This window comes from Equus asinus, chromosome 10 (assembly GCF_041296235.1).
Source record: "Equus asinus isolate D_3611 breed Donkey chromosome 10, EquAss-T2T_v2, whole genome shotgun sequence".
In the NCBI taxonomy this organism is placed as follows: Eukaryota; Metazoa; Chordata; class Mammalia; order Perissodactyla; family Equidae; genus Equus; species Equus asinus.
In genome coordinates, this window is record NC_091799.1 from 77,491,142 (window position 1) to 77,504,462 (window position 13,321).

The following is a 13,321-nucleotide window of genomic DNA, read 5'->3' on the forward strand; positions in this document are numbered from 1 at the left end:
CACAGACCCCATTGGGTCCAAGAATACTAGTCTGGAAACCAACAATCGACGATACCCTGACTAACTTTCAAAATCTTAGTGTAACAGAGGTTTTTGAAACCCTAGTGACCATTTGATTCAAAACTTACATTCATTTTTTAATATATCAGGAGCTTTTCTCAACAACTTTGGGCAGGTAGGTATCAGTTAATGACGTCTAGGTCAGTGGCGTCGGAAGCTTACTGTGGACAGCGTCCTCTATGCTTTCAGATGTGCCCATGTTCACTCTGTAGGTTTAGCTTTTGAGTTTCATGTCGTGTGACTGAACCTAGAGTATCTTCACGATTCTGTCCTTACCCAAAGTTAGGTTGTTGATTTACCTACATTTTAAATGTTGCTATCTGACAAATTAGCACATCTCTGAGGAATTTAATTTTAAAAATACAAAAAGGCATGTGTCACTCTAATATCACTATTTTAAATATACGAGATGTAGAACTCTGCCTCTCACCCTATTAAGTACCACCTTTCTTAACCAGCATCTCCTTGGTGTTACTGATCTTTCTAGCCTTTCAATAGTTATATGGAGAAACACATATAAAATGGAAAAATGCTATATGTTCTGCTTTAAATGAAGAGCTATAATGACATGACTATTTTCGTTAATAGCTGCCTTTTTCAAAAGATGTTCTTTTAGATACTCACATTTCAAAATATAATTTTACTTCTATGTTTTAAAAAAACTCACATTATGGGAATTTTTTCTAAAGATGAAATGGATTTTAGAATGAAGGTTGTAAGACATAACAGCCTTTGATTTTTTTTTTTTTAAGGCCACCCTAGGACACTTTGTTTATTTGAAGTTTGAGGGTCACCGAGCATCATAGCTTGGCAAGATGAGATAACCTCGAATCTGGCATTTGAGATTGTTAGACCTTAACCTTTCAATTAAAAGGCTTTGACTATGATATAAACTATTATGAACTCAAATAAATAAAATAAAATAAATAAAAGGCTTTGTTTCAAAAAGATTAGCCGAGTATTTAAATGAAAGAAACCAGCAGTGTTGAATCACTCAAAGTGGCAAGTTCACACAACTATCATACTACAAAGCTATCTCTTTGATACTGTGACTCTATACTCAGATTTGTCACCACCCCAACCTCTACACCATTGCTCAAACCCTCAAAGTCTTCCCAGTACTGTCTAGACAAAATATAGTTCTGTAAACCCACCCTAATCCAGTTTGACCCACCTTTCAACCTTTTCTCTCTTATAACTCAGCACGGGTCCTGTATTCTAGCCAAGCTGACATAAATGTTTTTTACGCGTTGCTATCAATTCATCTTTCCTGAATGTATTTTCTGGCTAAAACACATTCCACGTCTCTGAAGAACTAGCTTAATTCTCTCTCTTCGCCTGTATTTTTCTAAAACAAAGAAGTTAAGAGCATACTATTAGATCTGTGTGACTTTCAGTGGGTTGGTTAACTTCTGTAATTCAGCTTCTCTCTTCTCAGATAGAGATGATGATACCTTCCCCATAGGATTAAATGAGAGAGTCTTAGCATCACACCTGGTCTATAATAAACATTCAATAAATTTAGCTTTAAAAAATATGGTGTTGCTTCTGTGTTTCTAAACCTGTTTAAGCCATCCCCAACTCTGCACTCCCAATCCCCTTCGCTCTGCTTTCTTTTTCCCAGGGCATTTATCTTCTTCTGAAAGACTATTATCCATTTATGTGTTTCCCCTGCTAGAGTGCAAACGCTATAAGGGAAGAGATCTTTATTTTGCTTACTGATGTATCCCAAGCTGTAGAAGAGTGTTTGGCACATAGTAGGAACATAGGTTTATTACATGAATTAACTTGGCAGTGCTGATACTGGCATTCAGGGGCAAACTTTGTTTCCAGTTTCTAAATTGTAGGGGCTTTGAGCAGGGATCAATCACCAAACCCCATATGCTCTGAACAAAAAAAAAAGCTGTCAGTATTTGAAGGCCCTTTTAATTTTCTAATAGCATGGATTCAGCGCAAAATCTGGGGTAGCCAGTAACTTACCATTTGTGTAACCACTCTGGCTGGGACACTGTGAAATGGATGGCCTGCTCCTAAGAGTCAAAAGGGATGGCATTTGTTTTTACCCTCGTAAGGGAATTTCTTAGATGGAGGTACAAATGCAGAGTGGAATTTAGGGCAGGGAACCTCAGCACTGGAGAGACTGACCTTGAGAAAGAAATTTTATTCACATCCCTCTTCTGATAATTAGCCCTAAAAGTAGAACTTTGCTTATTTTATAGGGACTAAGAAAATTTCTTAGTGTTGTTTCTTTCTCTAGTTTCTTTGCTGGAACTCATTATCTACGTGCTTCTATAGTTTGTTAAGGAGTATATTCTATTTTTTAAAAACATTACAACTATAAACATATTTGTAATTTCAAATTTTGCTGCACTAGAAGGCATCTCCGGGGTATAGAAGGGCTTGATCATTCTTTTTTTGAGGATTTGTCTTAACCTCCTTGTCTACAATCTTGAGTCTTTTTAATAAAGATTGGATTAGGAACTTAATAGTGGCTTTCAGAGAAGACTTGTCTTTGCACAGGGCTATAGAGTTCAGCTAAGGAAATGAATGATCTAATTGCATTCTCTGATGCTAAAAATGCCTACATAATAAGACTAGAAAAGAGCAGATGCCACCATGGAGTGAATCTGTCTAAAGCTTCAGGGACCAACTCCAATTACTTTTATTTAATGACCATAATAGGGATGATAAAGAGAGGCTACAAATGGAGCCCCTATCTAAGCACTTATATCCATCCCATGTTTTTCTTAAGTATTTAAGTATCAATTACTCTGCAGGCACGGAATTTTGCAACAGGTCATTAATGGTTCAGAGAACAGACGAGATTGCTCTAAAAGATAATGAAACATCTTGCTTAAATATTACATTTTTGTGAACCAAGGAAATTTCCTTTGTAATGAGTCATTGATGTGGACACTCCTGTGTAGTCTAACCAGAAGCCTTTTTGTAGTTCAGTATAAATATGAATATCTCATAGTGGGCCAGGAGGTCTCAATGGAAGCCCAGCAAAATGGCATTTGATAAGGAACCATTCTTACTAGTTCATCTCATGCTAGAACAATAGACCCACTAGATATCCTCATGATTTGTCATCTGAAAAAGTAATGAAACCCAATAGGGATGGTGTCTATTCCACAGGCCTGGGAGAAGGAAGACCAGTCATCCCATCTGCTTATTCTGGGAAAGTCTCCCTCTGGTAAGTCAGATTTTTGACCAACCTCTTGCCCTAAAGCCAAGCCTTGTCCATTAAGTGGTACATGTGACTCGGAGTGCTAGGCAGGTTTGTAAATAATAACTTAATGCAAAGGACAAATACTCAACCCAATTTCTAGCAAAAGCTCTGAGAAATAGAAAACAGAATATACTTCATAGGTTTTTAGCACAACTGTTAGACAATACAGTAATCTCACTCTTAACTTAAATCAAACTCGTTTAACTTGAAAGGAGCAGAGGGTTACCCAGCATTATTCATACTAAAGCTGTCTGCAGCTGGAGATGATTTTGAACAACACTTAAAAGACACAGACATAGATCCAATAAACGGGTCTTTATAGACTAGAAAACCAGAAACACTAGATTGTCCTAGTATATAAATTTATCATTTCACATAAGTTAAACCCTTTGGGAAGCAGCAATTCTTTTGGCACCGTATGAATGGATGATTTCTTGAGTTAATGCACTTATTGCCTTTTAAAATATCCAAACTGAGTTGTTTATTGGGCTAGCAGTATAGGTTTATAAGAAACAGCACATTGCATTGAATATTACTTCATGTAAAGTTAAGACACTACTTATTCAAACTTGTAGAATAATATCTAGATCAAAAGTAAAAAGACCAAAATTGTGTTGGGTTGGGGGAAGAAAAATAGCATTTTTCTAGGCTCCTTACAGTCATTGATTAATGCTACTTCAGGAGTGTATCTTAAAAGGAAAAAAAGGAAATGAAATATTCAAGACTTGAGCCTTTGAAAATATTGTCTAATGACATAACTAGGACAATTTTCGTAGACATCTTGGTTTTACACAACCGGTAAAAATTGGATTTTTTTTCCTTCCCTCAGCCCTGGAATGATTTTTATGTTAGAAGAGATGACTTAAGAAAACAATCCAGTGGAATATATCTATTAGAAAATCTTCAAAGTCGCTCTTTAAATCCCAGAATAAGCTTTTTATAACTTAGAGGGGAGAGACAAAGGAAACAATGCACTCTGCCATCTGTGCAGAAATCTGTACAGACTGAGGTGATACTTGAGGTCTTTCCTTGTTTTCTTTGATTATTATTACATCCAAGAAAGATGACCAGTAAGTAGTGCCTTCATTTCCTAAGGACTCTTAACTTAGTTCTCTGAAACACTACCATCTATTTTAAACTTATTTGTCACTTAAATGACTTGCCAAAGGTAGTGTAGAAATTGACTTCCTGAAAGCTTCATTAGATCAAGAACAATATTTAATGTTTGAGGTCACATAGGGGTGGCTTTTTCTGGAAGGCTCTAGCAGTTACAAGGTTCTTTGAATTACTCCTCCAATCTTGCTGATTGTGCTTCATGATTCCTAAGGTACGAAGGGAGGGGGGATAAATTAATGGTGATTGTGGAAGGGGGGACCAATTAGTGGTGATGACTTACATGATTCTAACAAGTACAATTTTGGTTACATTAACTTGGATTTATATATAGAATTCATGAAACAAAACCTGTCACATCTACTTATGTTTTGTAAGCAAAAGTCTGATATTAAGTGATAGGCTTTTTTATTGTAGTTGGAACTTCCTGTACTCATTGAAGGTTTGCAGTGAATGAACAGTGTACAGATATTTCCATACATTAGAACACTTTATCCTTCAATGTAGCTGCTTCAATCCTGTAGTAATTAAAATCCTAAATCTGGGGACCAGCCTGGTGGCATGGTGGTTAAGTTTGCGTGCTCCACTTCGGTGGCCCAGGATTTGCCGGTTAGGATCCCAGGCACGGACCTACACACCACTTATCAAGCCATGCCACGGCAGGTGTCCCACATATAAGGTAGAGGAAGCTAGGCATGGATGTTAGCTCAGGGCCAGTCTTTTTCAGCAAAAAGGGGAGGATTGGCAGCAGATGTTAGCTCAGGGCTAATCTTCCTCAAAAAAAAAGGCAATCCCAAATCTGTTTCATTTAGCATGGGTTAACATGTTGCCCTTTAGTATTCTTCCATTCTTCCATTTAAAATGCATTTATTTGCTCCCACATACTTATTTGGTCCAATACCATTTCCCAAAAGATGAAAGAATAATGACAGTGTGACCTTTAGCTCAAGGACGCTTGTGCATTTCTGCCACTTTGTCCATCTCGTACGTGCTGTGCAGCAGCTTCTTAGAGTATTTGTGTACACACAAGTTCAAAGCAGGTGGACTAGCTATTTCAGGACCTTTTTTGGATCCTGTCTCCTAAATTTTCAATGCCTGAGTAGCATTAATTATATCACCTCAAAGAGCAAGAAAACAAATTGGCAGATTTACCTTTCTGCTTATATACCCGAACCTGAAATTACCTAGTGATTTTTTATTTGTTAACCTATATAATTTGACCAGCAACCAACAAGTAAGCAAGTGACCCTATATTCTTATTCTTCTGGAAGAGTTCCCCTGGCCTTTTAGGTAGCATTCTGGATACTTCCTAGCCTTCCTCATGGTAGAATACTGGTATTAGGAGGGGAGAGGGCTGGTTATCAGGTTGCTGGTTCTCTGTAAGCCTGAAATTTGACAAATAAATACTAAGTCCCTTTTTGTTTTTAAGTGACTCCTTTTTCCTTCATCTTATTTAAAAACAACCAACTGTTCTCTAAGGGAAATCAGCTAAACCATGACAAAAGATCCTTTAAAGTGATAATTGATATATCAAGCACAGATAGTAGTAACCAATAAGTGGTTTAAAAAACAAATTAGGGGGCCAGCCCTGTGGCATAGTGGTTAAGTTCAGTGTGCTCCACTTCAGTGACCCAGGTTCATGCATTCAGATCCTGGATGCAGACCTACACCACTCGTCAGCCGTGTTGTGGCAGCGACCCACATATAAAGTGGAGGAAGATTGGCACAGATGTTAGTTCAGGCCTAATCTTCCTCAGAAAAAAAAAAAAATTATTCTTAACTGTGGGGGATAACAGGGTTACCATTATTCTTGGAGATGAAGCTCTAATGCCCTCTTGGCTGTGGATTTCTTGCCCAACCAGAATAGATCATATCAGATGTGGAAATGTGAGCCAATGGTAAATCTCTCGTGGAAGATTAATGCTAACTCTTAAGGGGTATTCTAAGTCTTCTCAGAGTGAACACTAAAACACAGGACATATTCTACTGAAAAGTCCATGTAGAACCCAGAGACAACATAGTAGAATCAGATAACTTATGCTGATCTTAACTGTAAAAACTTTTTTGCATGGTTTTGGTCTGTGTACAGAAATGTAACAAAAAAGAAGTTCCACCTGTCTATATACAATTACTATGTACACCTCAGTTTTACTACTCTGTGCTGATGTTACAAGGCAGCTGGATGCTTCTTCCTTTAAACCCTCCGCAACACAGCATGTCTCTGAAACATGAGTGCAGAAAGGGGCAGAAACACTCGAGCTATGGCTTTGAGGATTATAAAAATGTGGGGCTCTGCCTGGAAAGGGAAACCACACTGGGATTTAATATAATTCAGCCAGGCTATTAAAGAAGAAACCAAACATCAGGCTGTGTTTCTTGCCCTGGTTTTTGGAAGAGGAAAAGTTTAAGATTACCTGCCTGATTTTGAAGTGCCCCGATGTGGTATATCATAAAATAATTCTGCTAGTGTATGTGGCTCTTCGTTTATAGCTTAACGTTTGAAATGCAAACGCTTCTAAATATCATGCTTTCTTTAACTTTTCTCACATCCGCATAGACTTTCAAGATGACTTGGTAATGGCACTTGAGTAGAAAGTGGAACGTGTTTAACAATTAAGGTTTATGTGCACAAGTATTGTAGATGAATTCACAGAAAGCCTCAAATGAATAAACCATTCTCCCCTGAAGTTCACATGCCGGATATGCGGCACATCCATGTTGACTTAATTCGGGATTAGTTCATGTGGGAACCAGAAAGCACAACTTGATCTTATGTACTCTAGGAAACCAACTGCTGAGATTCATTTATATGATTTATTTAAAAACTAGCTTGGAGCTAGGAAGAGGAGTTACTTTGAGTAGAAGTATCTAACCTAACTTGGGAAAGATAGACATGAAAACAATGAAATATCTGCTTGTAAGTTTGGGTAAGTATATGTAGATATGAGGGAAAGTTGTTGAAAAGATGTGAATAGTGTTGGTGTATTGGCTGAGGAATCAAATAGTACAAGGACAGTCCTTTTCTCTCACCTTGATTCAGTAGCTTTTTAACCTTTTCTTGCAAGGGTCAAGCATAATAGCCATTGTAGACGCCAAATGCAAAGGAAAAATCATATATTTACACTGTTTTTGTACTGTTCCATATGCTGCTTCTCAAATCACTGCCCCAAGGGCTTGCAATAGAAACATTCTAGAGGCTTCCATGGTAGTAGTAGTATATTTCTTAAATTTAAAACCCTGAAATTGTTCAGGTATATTGTTCATTCTCTAGAAAACTCTCTTCCCTTGGATTTAGGATGGGAGAGAAGCAGAATCAAGTACAGTATCCTACTTTACCATCTAATAGTACAAAATAGAGTTCTTCTAAATGCAAATTTTAAAACTGGTTTATTCCATTCACTCATCTCAGTTACCCATGGACACCGTAGCTTTTTAAAATCTAATTCCTTCCACGTGCTTTTTTGTTATAATCTCTGATTACTATCATTTCAATACTGGAAATGTCAAACTCTGTGACAGCCCCCTTCTGTCACTGTCACTGCAGCATGGTGCCCCCAGCCTTATGACAGCATCCCAGTGCAGGCTATTGTGCTACCACTAAAACAGAATGGGTTTTATCCTCCAAAGCAAGTGCTCCAGTGACTGAGGCAGGGAGTGCCATCACTGGTCCTGCAGTAGTGTCTCAGGGTGGGGGTAAAAGTATCTTCTTGCCTAGGTTAGATGGGAACCCTGACATTTGAGCCCAAGTCTTTATTCTAGACTTCTTACCGTCTACCCATTCCTCAGCCATAAGAAGTTTTCCATTGTCCCCCCTCCTCTCCAGACATGCCTGCCGTGTTGGACCACTTCAATCCACTGGCCATTTCCAAAAAATATCTTGACTTGCTGTACAAATTTACCCCCCATGTGGCCAGCTACCTTTGATCCTAAAGCCCGAGGTGTATGGGAAATGGTAGCCTTTGCGAAACTCCTCACAACCCCTAAAAAGCCATATTATCATTTCTCCCAGAACAATGGATTCCTAGTAGCCTTTCCTCAGAATTAATGGAAATCACTCATGTTTCCTTCCACAGATGACTTAATATCTCTCTAATAGAAAGAGAAGCAGCAATACAGTTGTTCAGCGTGATACTTAATGTTATAAATTTGACTCAAGGATGTAGTCATTACCTTGCCAATCTCTCTTCCCCACATGGCTCCTGAGAGACAAGTACAAAAGGAACAACAGCAAATAAGAAAACAAATACACATCGTTAGGGGGATTTGGGCCCAATAAGCCCCAAAAGCAGAGCTCTGGTAAGTCTGGGTTGAACACACTGTATACTAGAAATCCCCCATTCTCTTTTCCGTGTTAAGTTGTGCCTGCTTCATTGCCCTGCCCAGCTCACCTGAGATGTACAGAGCACATGAACCACAGTCTGGTTGAGCCACATCCAGATGGTCCCTGGTGTCAGGGGTACCATGGCAGAGCATAGCCCAAATGATCCAGTGCCAGCGATGTAAAGCAATGACGGAAACATGATTTTTGAACCTCCAGAATGTCAATGTTACCTCCTTCCCTTTGTAGAAGTAAGCTAAAGGATAAGGTTGGATTCCAGTTTTCCTGTTCTGTTAAGTGTAAGCCACAGGAGGTCAGACTCGAGAACTGGGGTGGAGTGATCGGCTGGGATGTTAAAGTTGAGATGGGTATACGCTCTAATGTCGATTAATCCAACCCTAAGCCTCATGTGTCCATCTTCACAAAAAATTCCACATGGTCAAAAGACCACAGGGATATCCCAACACTACCTTCTTTCTTCGAGTCTGAATAAGTGTAATGAGGGATTCTAGACTCAATCTTCTATGCATGTCTTTGTTCATATAAGCATATTAACTTGTGCCGAGCTTTGCCAAGAGGCTAGAGCACAGTGGATTATGAATTGACACTTTCTACTTTTTCTAACTTGAGTAAAGTGTTCAAACTAATAGTCATTGGACTGAAACAACTGAGAAATATGATTGTATAATTGATCATAAACTTAATACTTCAGTTCAACTTGTGAACAATTTTCAGACATTTCTAGTGAATTGATTGTATTTCCCAGTCTAGAGAATGGGCCCTCATTTGGATAGTATTAAGCTCCTTTAAAGCTTAAGATCTCCTAAACATTCTTTACTATGATGACTATTCTTCAGGCTCTAGTAGGAAATATTCATAATAAAAACTTATTCTAAAAACGAAATGGTGGGAGTAGGTACAAAATTAGGAGAGGGCGTAATAAGTCAAGAATATTAAAAGTTGCCAACTCAAGAACTCAAACTTCTTATCATGCTTTAAAAAAAACTAAAAGGTCAAGCACTGAATAGTAGAGAATGTACTGAAATAAATTTGAATTCTTTGATCTATGAGTTGCATCTCAAACATAGCCAAATACTTTCTTCCAAGCAGCCAAGTCAGCGTTAATGAGCCAGTTTGACCAAGTAGGACTCCAGCTCTCTAGGCAAAAAAATCTGGCAACAATGTTTAATCAGACCACTTAAAATCCTTTTTCTGTTTTGGTTCAGAAAACGTATGAAATTCCACATTCAAACTATTCTGTTAGGCAATCTTCTTGTTCTTTGCTTGGTATATCTACTAAATGGAAGGTATTTTTGGTTCAGTCACTATGTCATGGGTTTTGTACAGCCTTCTTAAAAACTAATTTTGAAAAACTGACACATATACCCTCCAGGAATAAGACAATAGAGTCTCATGTTAGGATCTGGATTTCTCCTAGTACCAGCTCTATCTCCAACCAGCTGTTTAACAATTAAACAAGTCATACACTCTTTATTGCCCTCATTCCCTAATCTTTATAATGAAAGAGTGTGATCAAATTATTCCCTAGGTTTCTTCCAGCTCAATAGTCTGACTTACTTGGTATTTCTTTAGGGGGACAAAGCAATGTGGACGTAGACCATTGGATCTCAAACTTGTCAATAAATTAGAATTATCTGGGAATCTTTAAAATATATTGACACCTGCATCTCTTCCCTCAGAGATTCTGATTTAATTGATCTGGCTGTGGCATGGGCATGGATGTTTTAGGAGCTCCTAAGTAAAATTTTCCCAGGTGATATGAGCTAGACCTTCTAAACTCCCAGTGGTAATGATGGAGGCTTGGATTCAACTCAGGATCCATTAGAACTGACCTCTCTGGGTAACTTAGAGTAGATTTTGTTTCCAGAGTCCTGTTCCCATCAGAATCTACCTTCTGTAGGCTCAGTAGCCAGAGCTCAACAGGACGTGGCTCTAACCTCGGCAGACCCTGGCACTTTTTCACTTGGGCCTTGCTAATGAAAGCACTACATCCCTCCATGTTTCTACTTACTAGCTGTTTACTTGCTGGTCCCAGTTGTTCTAAAATTGTTTAAACACTCCCTGCAGAAAAGCAATGTTGGATGCAACCCAAAACTACACAACGCAGAGTGTCTCTGAAACTTAGCTTTGATTTCATCATAGCTACCGTTTGTTGAGCACTTTCTATATGTTAAGCGCTGAGGTCTCTACGTAAGCTCTTATTGATTTCTCATAACAACTCTGCAAACTATATTCCCATTTTGCAGTTGAAGAAATGAATATTACATAAGTTGCCTCAAGCCTCAGAGCTAGAAAATGGTGAAAGTGTGTAAGACTCCCAAGCCCGAACTCTTAGCTGCTATGCTGTCTCACCTCTACCCAAAATTAACCATATGGGGAACTCTTCACTCTGAACTGACTTGGTTGCAAGATAGGGAAAAGCTTCTTAGTTCAGGGCTTTATATGTCCTCAAAGTCCTGCAGCATCATTTCCAAAGGTTAAAAGCACTGATACACACTCTCTGTAAATACTTAACTTGGGTATACCTCCTTAGCTCAGGCGTGTTTTGTTATGGAGGCCCCTACAGCAGTGTCAGCACTGACAAGAAAATCTTCTAAGGACTTCTTTTTTCACTGTTCAATAACATAGTCCCATTTCCCCAGTTAAGTAGGCTGCAAAAATCTTTTTGTCTGCTCAACTTGGCTTTTTCAGAGTAGAGTAAGCCTTCCTAAAATCATAAGAAACCAAGCAATGAAATGGACAAATGCTTTATATCGAGTCTCAGAAATAGCCTAACTTCACTGCATCATTTCTGGCAACGTCCCTTATTCTGAAAAGACTACTTTACAGACAGTGGTGAAGGCTTTTTGCTGCCCTCTTGGACCCCAAGATCTGCCTTAGAGGTTAATATTTCACATGTCCTAATTCAGTCCCTCAGCTGAGACAGGCAGAAAGTTCCAAAGAACAAGGAAGCACATTCTCTGGCCAGTACAAAGTACTGGACCCTCTAGGCAAGATGTTTATGTTGCTTTATTCTAGACTCTCCTTAACTCCCTTTCCCGTGTCTATTTTACGCAGCTCTTTCTGAAAAGTTAACTGGTATGTTAAAGCAGTGGGATTATGACTTTGAAAGCAGCTTATAAAAATACAGGTTACAATCTATGGGATTTAAAAAAAAAATAAGTAGCAGCATATGTAGTACAAAAGGGATCACAGATCATGTTCAGTTTTGAGCCCAGCGTCTTATTAGCGATTGATCTTGTGTTACTGAGTCCATTTCATTATTCATAAAATAGAGACACATTCTATTTCATAAGGCTGGCAGGATAAATGTTTTAAGTGCTTGGCAGGTTGGGTGTTTGTCCCATTCTCCTCAATATTAAAAACAGATTCTCTACCATTTGTGGAATGGGGCTACCGTGAAATAAGTTCTTAGCTCAAGTTATTCCTTTTACCAGCATTTTGAGACTGATCAAGCAAATTCCTCTCTGCTCTATATAATTGGGTAAGGAGGTAGACTGGGAGGGAGGCAGCAAGCTTGTGTCATGATATTGCTTTAGAATCCTGGAATCATTAAGTAGTATCAGTGCTGATGCCAACACATTCCTGCTGATGGAAAGGTAAGCAGGAGCAAGAAGGCACAAGCCAAATTTCTCTGTACACAAATTTGTCCCTATGCTGGGTGTTCCAGGGTTCTACATGCTAGATGTCTTACATGAATCACTTTAAGGGCTAAACAAACGAGCAGATTTTATCTAGTGCAAAGGACATAGTTTTCCTAAGATGACTAATGCAGTCTTCTGGTATACATTTCTCAGAGCCTTCTCAGAAACCAAAAAAGATGTTGCAAGCTCCAGAATCTCTCCTAGTCATCTGATTCTTGTGCCATGGAAAGGGGAAGTCCCCACATTCTTTAGGGAGGTTTGTATTATATCCAAAATCCAAGTTAGATTATCTTCATTCAAAGGAAGCTAATTTTATTGACTTAGCAAAGTTTCCTTTACAACTTTTTGTTCTATATTAGGCCTTAAGAAGGAGTCAAGAAGATACAATAACTTTGGATCCTCATCTGGTTCCAGATGTATCTTATTTCTCTTCTCAAGCTTCTCATGAAGGAAATAGTCAATCAATCACTAAGAACTAGAACCAACTAGGTTTAGATGGGGAGCTGTTCATGTAACCCTGTGTATGCGTCCTTGAGCTTTAATTTGTAACCTCTGCCTTATGATAATACCCCTCGTGTGTGTTTCCTGATTAATTTCATGCTCTTTGGTCAGATGAGTCCCTTGGAGAGAAGATTGTATCCTTCTTGGTTTTCCTCCACCCACTTGTTCCTCTTTATAAAAAATCTTTTACCTTACTGGAGCTTTAAAACAGACCTTATAGCTTAATGCAATCTAGACAATTTTTTTTTAACAATGCCCTAGTTTGGGGCAGTAATCAAAGGAAATAACTAGGGCATCTTTTGGCCCACGATCCCTTTTCCAGGTTCAAATCCTTTCCAACAGTCAATTTATTATAAAAACTGCTGAGGGTATTATGAACACAATTGTCAATTCTGTAACGTTGGAAGGATTACACAATTGAACTTTAAATGT

The 13,321-nt window shown here is 38.5% G+C and overlaps 1 protein-coding gene across 11 annotated transcripts in view; it reads left to right on the forward strand.

The window, feature by feature from the left end:
* Positions 1–13,321, forward strand: part of DAB2 (DAB adaptor protein 2) — a 99,995-nt gene that overhangs the window by 60,434 nt on the left and 26,240 nt on the right. For 3 of the 11 annotated variants that reach the window (XM_070519732.1, XM_044779380.2, XM_070519735.1), the window contains exon 2: positions 3,199–3,256. The exons of 6 other annotated variants lie outside the window; for them this stretch is intronic. The gene's annotated coding sequence lies outside the window, so the exon portion shown is untranslated. Of the gene's footprint in view, positions 1–3,198; positions 3,257–8,478; positions 8,702–13,321 lie in introns of all 11 variants that reach the window. 2 more of the 11 variants (XM_044779381.2, XM_070519733.1) reach the window with 1 other exon arrangement.